The sequence below is a fragment of the Bidens hawaiensis genome, unplaced genomic scaffold, assembly GCF_021521415.1.
Source record: "Bidens hawaiensis isolate Kalapana, Puna unplaced genomic scaffold, B.hawaiensis_p1.1 tig00006076_1, whole genome shotgun sequence".
Classification (NCBI taxonomy): Eukaryota; Viridiplantae; Streptophyta; class Magnoliopsida; order Asterales; family Asteraceae; genus Bidens; species Bidens hawaiensis.
The window spans coordinates 1,267,059-1,277,956 of record NW_027491402.1 but is presented as its reverse complement, the minus strand read 5'-3'; positions in this window follow the sequence as shown (position 1 = coordinate 1,277,956).

Here is a 10,898-nt window from a genome sequence, read left to right as displayed (position 1 = left end):
ACTTTTATGGAAACTAGACTCAAATTAGAATATCACGGAATCAAGAATCAATAAAAAATAATCAATTTTCATCGAGTTACAGACCAAACAATAAACGAGTATGAATCTGTTAGCAACTATTTAGTCAAAACTCAAACCCTAACATGATTATGACATCTCTAGGGATCAATAAAGAGTTTAATGGTGAAAAATACTTGCATTGATATTATACTAACCTTGAATTAAAGTTTGGCACCTAGGAATGGACGGAAAAATGAAGAAACGCAGGTGTGGTGGCTACCCCTTCTGGCCGATTGGAACTGATACGTGCATGTTTTAATTAATTATTAGTTTTTGTTTACTACTTTATTTTAGTTATTTAGTAATGGCTCTATGAATTAGTAGTGGGTAGTTAATATTCATAGTGGTTAGTTAATTTGGAGTCATATTAGCAGGTAGTGGGGTAAGTGGTTTGCATGGCTATTTATAGTTTGTTTGTAATTGTTTTTAGTATGAATGAAAAATATAGAAATTTGGCAGCAATGTCTTGTTCACTTCTTCTCTAAATTCTTGGGAGTGTTTGCCTACTACAAAAGGCTAAAACGGGAGATTGACCATCTCAATCCTCCGCCATGCCACCCTGCGAAGACTCCACCTCCTTCGATGACTCCCCTCCCTCCATGATCACCGACCAGCTTAATCAACTCATTGCCGCCACCACAACATCCTTCACATTTCAAGTCGACATCAACAACCAACTAGACGCCCTCCTCAAAGCCACCGAAAATCTTACTATCAAACTCGATGCTCAAATGAAAACCACCGCCTGCCTTGTGAACCATGTCACCAAACTCTCCGACACACTTACCAACACATACGAGCCACCACTAACACAAACACCGACACCATCACTAAAACAGTCACCGCCACCTGATGCACCACAAGAACAAATCCAACCCTTGTGCCACTCTGTACCAACAAAACCCAAATCACCTTTTGTGTTATTTGTAGCACTGATTTCAAGACCCTCTTCCACGCATATCATAGCCAAGCCTAGGAAGATGAAGAAAATTGTAAGGCCCCGTTACCGGTAGCCCTACTTTCGTGTTGGATTTACTCATAAACACAGTTCTAAATAACAGAGTTAATTAAAATATTTACGCGGAATATAAAACTTTCATAAAACATTACATAATTCATAACTTGTCTCAAAACATCCTTTGTCTTTCAACATTAAAGCATTAAAATTAAAACATCATAAGTCTTCAGATGCCAGACTCTTATTCGGTGCCACGTGTCTTCTCAAGCGAGCTGCCTCATCCTACTCACCTGCGTGCATACTAAAAGTCAGCTACGCTGAGTGAGTTCTAGTTAATCATACACTATACAATACACATAAACTTATATTCTTTCATTCATACTTTCATTCTTTCATACTTTCATTCTTTCTTTTGTATTAACTTACCTTCATATCTTACGTTATAAAGAGCATTACGCCCTACATTCCTCGAGTATTATTAGGGCTCGGTACCCTCCTTCCTCAAGTATTATTAGGGCTCGGTACCCTCCTTCCTCGAGTATTATTAGGGCTCGGTACCCTCTTTCCACGAGTATTATTAGGGCTCGGTTTCCCTCTTTCCACGAGTATTATTAGGGCTCGGTTTCCCTCTTTCCTCGAATATTAGTAGGGTTCGGTTCCCTAGTTCTCGAATATTAGTAGGGTTCGATTCCCTCTTCGTTACCATACAACCATACATCATACCTCGAGTATTATTAGGGCTCGGTACCCTTTTCGTAACCATACAACCATGCAACCGTCATTTCCTTCTTTTAATAACTTTATCACGTTCATACACATAAGCATACATATCATACTTACCTTACACATAGCATTACAACCTGACAGTACGTGCAATATCCGAAGATCGTTCACGTACCATCAAGCAATCATTCATACATATCATATCATTCACATAAGGCATACACTTACCTCTTAGGATAAGTGTATTAACAAACATATCAAGTATGCACACAGCCCCGAAAACATAACACATAAATGGGGCTAGAAACTCACCTGAACACGGTTACGTTCACCGTTAATCGTAATCCCTTTCTTCAGTTGTGCACGGCTGACTGTATAACAAGTACACGTATCAAACAACTATCACTACTCATATCATCTTTCCAGTCTTAACTACTACCCACAACGAACGGGGGTCCGGGGGCAGTGCCCCTGGCAGCGGGGTCTAGGGGCGGCAGCCCCTAGCAGGGTCCAAGGGGCAGAGCCCCTGGCTGGGGTCGAGCTGCCAGGTCAGCTTGGAAAACTTTTATTTCCATTAACTGTCTTAACACATTTTTCATTAGATTTTTAATTTATTTTCTAATCGAACTTGACTTTAGGCGAAGTTAAACCTTAGGCGAACTTAGCTTTAGGCGAAGTTGTCATCAGGCGAACTTAGCTTTAGGCGAAAGCTTTAGGCGAAGTTGTCATCAGGCGAACTTAGCTTTAGGCGAAGTTGTCATCAGGAGAACTTAGCTTTAGGCGAAGTTACCAGTTAGGCGAACTTAGCCTCAGGCGAAGTTATCGCTTTGAAGGCGAAGTTATCGCTTTGAAGGCGAAGTTGCCCAGTTGCAGGCGAAGTTGCCCAGATCAGCCACGGCTTTGATTTCTGTCCAGCATTTTGGGCGATTTTAACACCCTTGTTCTGGCTCGACATCACCCACTACGTTTCCCAACCATTTTCGGTCGTATCTACACTATAAAACTTGGATCTTTAAACTTCAAAGATCAAGAATCATACCTTTTTGAGCTTGTTGGGATCTCGTTTACTTGTTTAATCACAACCAACGCTCTCTCTCTCTCTCTCTCTCTCTCTCTCTCCCGGATCTGTCCGTTCCTCTCCTCGGCCGGCCAGCGGTGTTTGGTGTGTGGTGTGTGTCTTGGAGTGTTAGAAAATAGATGGAATGAATGATGGTTTGGGGTTTTAGGGGATATTTATATCCCTTAAATCCCATGGACCTAAGGCCCATTCTCATTTAACCCATCTCAATTAATCCAAGTCCATGATCCGCTCCTTACTCGATATTAAATAATTTATAACGCGAAATCACTAAACATAACTTTCTTTATTTAACATTATAAATATTAGGATGTTAAAAGTCTTCCCTCCTTAAAGAGGTTTCGTCCCCGAAACCTAACTATTACATAAACAAACTTGGGTAAAACGTGCGAATCTCATCCTCGGCTTCCCAAGTAGCATCTGATCCCTTGTGGTGTTTCCATATCACTTTTACCAAAGGTATAATCTTGTGACGAAGCTGCTTCTCCTTGCGATCAACGATCTCTATCGGTTGCTCTATGTAGTTCAATTGTTCATCAACCTTAATGTCCATTAATGGCACGTGAGACGTGTCATCAGCTAGACACTTCCTCAAATGAGAAACATGGAAGGTTGAATGAATTCCTTCTAACTCATCGGGTAAATCCAGTTTATAAGCCACTTCACACACACGATCTACAATCTGGAACGGTCCAATGTACCTCGGACTCAATTTCCCCCTCTTTCTAAAACGGATAATTCCCTTCCAAGGCGAGACCTTAAGCATCACATTGTCGCCAACGTTAAACTCAATTGGTCGTCGCCGCTTATCTGCATAAGACTTTTGTCTGTCTTGAGCGGCTTTCATTCTTGCTTTGATCTGATCGAACTTTGAAGACGTTTCTTGAACCACTTCAAGGCTTCCCATTTCTTTCTGACCAATCTCACCCCAACACACCGGGGTTCTACATCGTCTACCGTAAAGCATCTCAAAGGGTGGCATACCAATACTTGAATGGTAACTGTTGTTATAGGAGAACTCTGCCAGGTGCAGATGATCATCCCAACTTCCACCAAAATCTAAAACACAAGCACGTAGCATATCCTCAAGGGTTTGGATCGTCCTTTCAGACTGTCCATCGGTTTGAGGATGATACGCCGTACCGATGTTCAACCTCGTCCCCATAGTTTCATGGAATTTCTTCCAGAACCTCGAAGTAAACCGTGTATCTCTGTCAGACACGATCGATAACGGTACTCCATGCTTGGTTACAACTTCTTTGATGAACAAGCTTGCTAACGTTTCAGACGAGATGGCCTCTCGTATGGGCAGAAAGTGAGCACTCTTGGTCAAGCGGTCCACAATCACCCAGATAGTATCATGTTGCTTAGCTGTACGAGGTAGCTTAGTTATGAAGTCCATGGTGATGTGTTCCCATTTCCACTCAGGTATCTCTAGCGGTTGCATTTTCCCATAAGGCTTTTGGTGCTCGGCTTTGACTTGTAAGCAAGTTAAGCACCTGCTAACATAATCCACTACATCATTCCTCAATCCTGGCCACCAGTAATCTCTCTTCAAGTCTTGGTACGTCTTTGTAGCTCCAGGATGGATTGAGTACCTTGACTTATGAGCTTCATCTAAGATTCGACTTCTAAGATCACCATGGCGTGGGATCCACATACGGTCGAACCTAGTTTTAACTCCATGAGTGTTTTCCATCAACTCGTCTTGCTGGCCATAAATCCTTTCTTTCTTTACTAACCCTTCATTTACTAACACCTCTGACTGCACCTTGATGATTTCTTCAAAAAAACTCGGGTTCATGATCAACTTGCATGACTTCACTGTTGCAAGGACTTCCTCATTCTTACGACTTAGCGCATCAGCGACCACGTTAGCTTTACCGGGGTAATATTTAATCTCACAGTCGTAATCCTTTATCAATTCTAACCATCTTCTCTGCCTCATGTTCAGTTCTTTCTGCTCGAAGAAGTACTTTAAACTCTTGTGATCGGTATAGATAGTACACTTAGTACCATACAGATAATGCCTCCATATCTTAAGAGCATGCACTACAGCTGCTAACTCCAAATCATGCGTCGGATAAGTACTCTCATGGACCTTCAACTGTCTAGACGCGTAAGCTATCACCTTCCTTCGTTGCATCAACACGCAACCTAACCCTTGATGCGAGCATCAGCACAAACAACGAAATCCTCGTCACCATCGGGTAGAGCAAGGATTGGAGCTTGCGTGAGTCTCTTCTTCAATTCTTCAAAAGCTTCTTCCTGAAACTTTCCCCAACTGAATACTATCGACTTTCGGGTCATACCGGTCAGCGGTGCGGCTATCTTGGAGAAACCTTCGATGAATATCCTATAGTAGCCAGCTAACCCTAGGAAGCTTCGTATATCAGTCGGATTCTGCGGAGTCTTCCAATTCGTTATCGCTTCAATCTTAGCTGGGTCCACGGTAATCCCCTCCGGATTAACCACGTGACCTAAAAATTGCACTTCTCTTAACCAGAAGGCGCACTTCGAAAACTTGGCATACAACTTCTCCTTCTTCAGAGTCTCCAATACCTCTCTCAGATGCTCAGCATGGTCAGACTCGCTCTTTGAATAAATCAATATATCATCGATGAAGACGATAACCGACTTATCCAACATCGGTCGACACACCCTATTCATCATGTCCATAAATGCTGCAGGAGCATTTGTTAGACCGAATGATATTACGAGGAACTCGTAGTGTCCATACCGCGTTCGGAACGCTGTCTTAGGGATGTCTGCCTCCTTCACCTTCAGCTGATGGTAGCCTGATCTGAGATCTATTCGTGAGAACCAACTTGAACCTTGCAGTTGGTCAAACAGATCATCAATCCTTGGCAACGGATATCTATTCTTTACCGTAAGCTTATTCAACTCACGATAGTCTATGCACATTCTCATACTTCCATCCTTCTTTTTCACGAACAATACTGGTGCGCCCCACGGGGAAACACTCGGTCTTATGAAACCTTTGTCGAGGAGTTCTTGCAGTTGGGACATCAATTCTTTCATCTCGGACGGTGCTAGACGGTAAGGCGCCTTTGCGACAGGCTGGGCTCCTGGTATTAAATCTATCTGAAATTCTATCTCTCGCCCCGGTGGCAACCCCGGAAGATCCTCAGGGAATACTTCTGGGTAGTCGCGCACAATAGGAACATCTTTCATTTCTTTCGTCTCGGCCGTAGCGTTGACGACATACGCCAGGTAGGCACAACACCCTCGCCTTAGCAAACCCTCGGCTTTTATCATCGAAATGACATTAAGCCCAGAACTTTCCTTATCACCATAAACTGTCACCGCACTACCATCCAATGACTTTAACATTATCATCCTACTCTTACACACTATCTGAGCCTCAAACTCAGACAACCAATCCATACCCAAAACCACATCGAACCCTCCCAAGGTCATAACGTACAAGGTAACCGGGAACTCATGTCCTTCCAATTCTATCTTACAGTTCTTAACCATCTTTGTTATTTTAACCGAAGTGTCACTGGCGGTTTCTACTACAAAAGTTTCAGACACTCGGCAGCCTTTTATTTTAGCGAGTTTACTAAATGTCGTAGCTACAAAACTTCTATTCGCACCAGAATCAAATAATACGGCAGCAGAAATGCCGTTTACTAAGAACGTACCGGTCACAACATCAGGAATCTGTCTAGCTTGCTCTTGGGTCAACATGAAGGCCCTAGTCCTCGGCCTTGCTTGATCAGCATCTTTCTTCCCACTACCTCCAGCCTCACTTTCAGTGCACTCCCTTGCCATATGACCTGTCTTGCCACATTTGTAACAGGCTGACTTCGCACCGCACTCATTAGCATAATGTCCTACCTTTCCGCACTTATAACAGACATTCGACCCCATTCTGCATTCTCCACCATGAGCCTTTCCACATTTGAGACAAACATCAGAACTTTTACCCCACCTGCACTCACCACCATGCATCTTTCCGCAGGTCTTACACGATCTCTTCTCCCACACTCTCTGCTTCTTATCTTTGGGGTTCCATAACTGGGTACCGGGTCGTTTAGCAGGCGCGACCCATTTCCTCTCTTTCTTCTCGTCTCCCACCACCACATCATCCGCAGCCAGGTCTGCATAGATCATCTCTGCGAGTTCGACAGCAGAATCTAAAGTAGCAGGTTTACTTGTCCTGACTAACATGCGGACTCTCTGTGGTAATCCCCTCACATAACACTTGATTCTCTTAGCCTCAGTGCTGACCATATCCGGTACCAACCTAGACATTCGGTTGAACTCTGTAGTGTACTCACAATGTGTCATCGTCCCAGCTTTCAAGTTTAGGAACTTCATCTCCGCCCTTTCAACCTCGGAATCAGCACAGAATTTCTTCATTACTAACTCCTTCAGATCGTTCCACTTCATCTCTTTGATCTCTTCTCGGGTCTTCCTCTGCTCCACACTCTCCCACCAATACATAGCCTCATCTTCAAATGATTGAGTAGCATAACCTACCGCTTGATCGGGACGGCACTCGCTAATGCGGATAACCTTATCCATGGCGGTTATCCACTGAAGAGTAGCGATTGCGTCTCCTAAACCAGTCAGCTTAGGCGGGTCACAACCTTTGAAGGACTTATAGTTGCAACCGCCTCGGCCCCTCTTCCTATCATCATCTTTCACATACCTTACCTCACTTGAGTCACCCCTTTCCCTCCCGTCATCCTTTCTACCATTACCACCTGCCCCTTCAACAGTTCTTTCACGGCTTCCAGCAGACCTTCCCGGGGTAATATTCTTCACAGCAGTGGCCACAGCTTGAACAATAGCTGCTTGAATGGCGGGATCCAGTTGAACTCCTTCATTGTTTTCCGGGTTTCTTCCAGCTGCGCTTCCTTCAGCTTCGGTGTTGGAAGCTGTCTCAACCGAAGGTTGCTGGACACGACGAGGCCTGCCGCGTCGTCCAGTGCGACCTCCAGCTCCAACAATGTCTCCAGCTCCAGCCATTGTATTCTAAGGGAAAACACAAACATCATCACTCAAGGAACTATTTAGTACAAGGATAGCAAAGCTAACAGGTAATAACAGTGGCCAGTTGTGATTAGCTGATCACGTTACTTTCCGTGTCCTATACACTTCCCTTTATGAGTCTATTTGTGCTGGTTCTACTTAAGCAATTAGTCAAATCAAACAATCAATTATTCCTATCCCTGTCGTTCACATATCTTTTCTTTCTCATTCACATATATCATTTAATCATGCACTTTACCTTTAATGATCTTGCTTGAGCGACACATGGCATTCTTGAACTGGCATCTTCTTTCATTTCTTACTTATATCCCATACTCTGTTCGAGTCTAAGCATGTAGGATGGTTAAATCTCTCGAACTTTGCTCTAATACCAACTTGTAAAGCCCCGTTAATTAATTATTAGTTTTTGTTTACTACTTTATTTTAGTTATTTAGTAATGGCTCTATGAATTAGTAGTGGGTAGTTAATATTCATAGTGGTTAGTGAATTTGGAGTCATATTAGCAGGTAGTGGGGTAAGTGGTTTGCATGGCTATTTATAGTTTGTTTGTAATTGTTTTTAGTATGAATGAAAAATATAGAAATTTGGCAGCAATGTCTTGTTCACTTCTTCTCTAAATTCTTGGGAGTGTTTGCCTACTACAAAAGGCTAAAACGGGAGATTGACCATCTCAATCCTCCGCCATGCCACCCTGTGAAGACTCCACCTCCTTCGATGACTCCCCTCCCTCCATGATCACCGACCAGCTTAATCAACTCATTGCCGCCACCACAACATCCTTCACATTTCAAGTCGACATCAACAACCAACTAGCCGCCCTCCTCAAAGCCACCGAAAATCTTACTATCAAACTCGATGCTCAAATGAAAACCACCGCCTGCCTTGTGAACCATGTCACCAAACTCTCCGACACACTTACCAACACATACGAGCCACCACTAACACAAACACCGACACCATCACTAAAACAGTCACCGCCACCTGATGCACCACAAGAACAAATCCAACCCTTGTGCCACTCTGTACCAACAAAACCCAAATCACCTTTTGTGTTATTTGTAGCACTGATTTCAAGACCCTCTTCCACGCATATCATAGCCAAGCCTAGGAAGATGAAGAAAATTGTAAGGCCCCGTTACCGGTAGCCCTACTTTCGTGTTGGATTTACTCATAAACACAGTTCTAAATATCATAGTTAATTAAAATATTTACGCGGAATATAAAACTTTCATAAAACATTACATAATTCATAACTTGTCTCAAAACATCCTTTGTCTTTCAACATTAAAGCATTAAAATTAAAACATCATAAGTCTTCAGATGCCAGACTCTTATTCGGTGCCACGTGTCTTCTCAAGCGAGCTGCCTCATCCTACTCACCTGCGTGCATACTAAAAGTCAGCTACGCTGAGTGAGTTCTAGTTAATCATACACTATACAATACACATAAACTTATATTCTTTCATTCATACTTTCATTCTTTCATACTTTCATTCTTTCTTTTGTATTAACTTACCTTCATATCTTACGTTATAAAGAGCATTACGCCCTACATTCCTCGAGTATTATTAGGGCTCGGTACCCTCCTTCCTCGAGTATTATTAGGGCTCGGTACCCTCCTTCCTCGAGTATTATTAGGGCTCGGTACCCTCTTTCCACGAGTATTATTAGGGCTCGGTTTCCCTCTTTCCACGAGTATTATTAGGGCTCGGTTTCCCTCTTTCCTCGAATATTAGTAGGGTTCGGTTCCCTAGTTCTCGAATATTAGTAGGGTTCGATTCCCTCTTCGTTACCATACAACCATACATCATACCTCGAGTATTATTAGGGCTCGGTACCCTTTTCGTAACCATACAACCATGCAACCGTCATTTCCTTCTTTTATTAACTTTATCACGTTCATACACATAAGCATACATATCATACTTACCTTACACATAGCGTTACAACCTGACAGTACGTGCAATATCCAAAGATCGTTCACGTACCATCAAGCAATCATTCATACATATCATATCATTCACATAAGGCATACACTTACCTCTTAGGATAAGTGTATTAACAAACATATCAAGTATGCACACAGCCCCGAAAACATAACACATAAATGGGGCTAGAAACTCACCTGAACACGGTTACGTTCACCGTTAATCGTAATCCCTTTCTTCAGTTGTGCACGGCTGACTGTATAACAAGTACACGTATCAAACAACTATCACTACTCATATCATCTTTCCAGTCTTAACTACTACCCACAACGAACGGGGGTCCGGGGGCAGTGCCCCTGGCAGCGGGGTCTAGGGGCGGCAGCCCCTAGCAGGGTCCAAGGGGCAGAGCCCCTGGCTGGGGTCGAGCTGCCAGGTCAGCTTGGAAAACTTTTATTTCCATTAACTGTCTTAACACATTTTTCATTAGATTTTTAATTTATTTTCTAATCGAACTTGACTTTAGGCGAAGTTAAACCTTAGGCGAACTTAGCTTTAGGCGAAGTTGTCATCAGGCGAACTTAGCTTTAGGCGAAGTTGTCATCAGGCGAACTTAGCTTTAGGCGAAGTTGTCATCAGGCGAACTTAGCTTTAGGCGAAGTTACCAGTTAGGCGAACTTGGCCTCAGGCGAAGTTATCGCTTTGAAGGCGAAGTTATCACTTTGAAGGCGAAGTTGCCCAGTTGCAGGCGAAGTTGCCCAGATCAGCCACGGCTTTGATTTCTGTCCAGCATTTTGGGCGATTTTAACACCCTTGTTCTGGCTCGACATCACCCACTACGTTTCCCAACCATTTTCGGTCGTATCTACACTATAAAACTTGGATATTTAAACTTCAAAGATCAAGAATCATACCTTTTTGAGCTTGTTGGGATCTCGTTTACTTGTTTAATCACAACCAACGCTCTCTCTCTCTCTCTCTCTCTCTCTCTCCCGGATCTGTCCGTTCCTCTCCTCGGCCGGCCAGCGGTGTTTGGTGTGTGGTGTGTGTCTTGGAGTGTTAGAAAATAGATGGAATGAATGATGGTTTGGGGTTTTAGGGGATATTTATATCCCTTAAATCCCATGG